This window comes from Orycteropus afer, unplaced genomic scaffold, assembly GCF_000298275.1.
Source record: "Orycteropus afer afer isolate SDZICR_OR568_19922 unplaced genomic scaffold, OryAfe1.0 scaffold00028, whole genome shotgun sequence".
Classification (NCBI taxonomy): Eukaryota; Metazoa; Chordata; class Mammalia; order Tubulidentata; family Orycteropodidae; genus Orycteropus; species Orycteropus afer.
The window spans coordinates 19480241-19481549 of record NW_006921615.1 but is presented as its reverse complement, the minus strand read 5'-3'; positions in this window follow the sequence as shown (position 1 = coordinate 19481549).

The following is a 1309-nucleotide window of genomic DNA, read 5'->3' as shown; positions in this document are numbered from 1 at the left end:
CATGGGAGGTACAGACAACAAAGATAAACCCTTTTGCACATACACTACTGTGCTGTCAGAGAAGGCAAACATGGGTATACAGGTGGACAGATGGGTGGACAGGCTGAACTATTAGATAGGTCTATGTAGCGGGGAGTATACCCAAGACCATGTATAAGGTTGGCAGACAACAGTCCTATAAGTGTATTAGTATACACTTATACACCTGAATTCCCAGGTGTATAGTAGAGCTGACAAGGGCCAAGGTTGTAGTCACTTCTTGGTCACAGCCAGCTACCCAGAGGGATCAAGGAGTTGAACCTGTGGATTCGCGACCAACATCAAGCTCAATTGGCATAACATACTACACAAAACATTGTTCCACCTCCTACTTTGGCAAGTAGCAACTGGGATCGTAAAAGCTTGCAAGCAGCCATCTAGATGCAAAGATGGCTCTCTCCTCATCCAGAGCAAAGAAGAATGAAGAAAACTAAAGTTTCATGGAAACAATTAGGCCCAGCAACTGGTACACCATGCAATCTGCAGCCTATACAACTATGAGACCAGAAGAACTAGATGGTGCTCGGCTACCACTTTCAACCACTTGGAGGGGGATCTATGTAGGAGATCCTGGATAGAGAGGGAGAACAATGTGGAACAAAACTCAAAATCATTTGGGGAAAAAAAGGGGCGGGGAGACCAGGTTTGCTGGTCTGACAGAGCTTGGTGGGACCACTGAAACTATAGCCCCTAGCTGCCCTTCAGGTCTGGAATTGAACCCACACCCGTGGCTTCCAGTCAAACAAAAGACAGGCAGATAAGTTGCACATTTACCTGAGGTAGTTATATTCCTTGGAGAGAACAATCATGGGAGAAAGAAGGGCTATTTCTGCACAGAGAGACAGCTCAGGGGGCAGGAGTGAATGGACAGATGGACACAGGGAAGAGGTAACTATCGGGAGGAAGTGGGAGGGGAGCTGTTGCATTGAGGTAAATTGTAATCAATATCATGAGAAAAAGTGTATGTGAACGGCTGTGTGGAAAGTGAATTTGCTCTGTAAATTTTCACCCAAATCACAATCAAAAAGAGAGAGAGAGAGAGAGAGAGAAACCACACCTAAGCACATTATTGTTAATTTGCCAAAGGAAAAAAGATACTCTCTTCAAAGGGGCAAAGATAAGACTAACAGCTGACTTTTAAATAGAAATTATACATTGAATCCTCATCAGGGACCATAGAGTGGAAAGAAATCACTTTACCTTCTGACCTTCAGGACACAAAGACTTAAATTTCAGAAAGACCCAAGAGTGATTTGCTTGCTGGTATAAA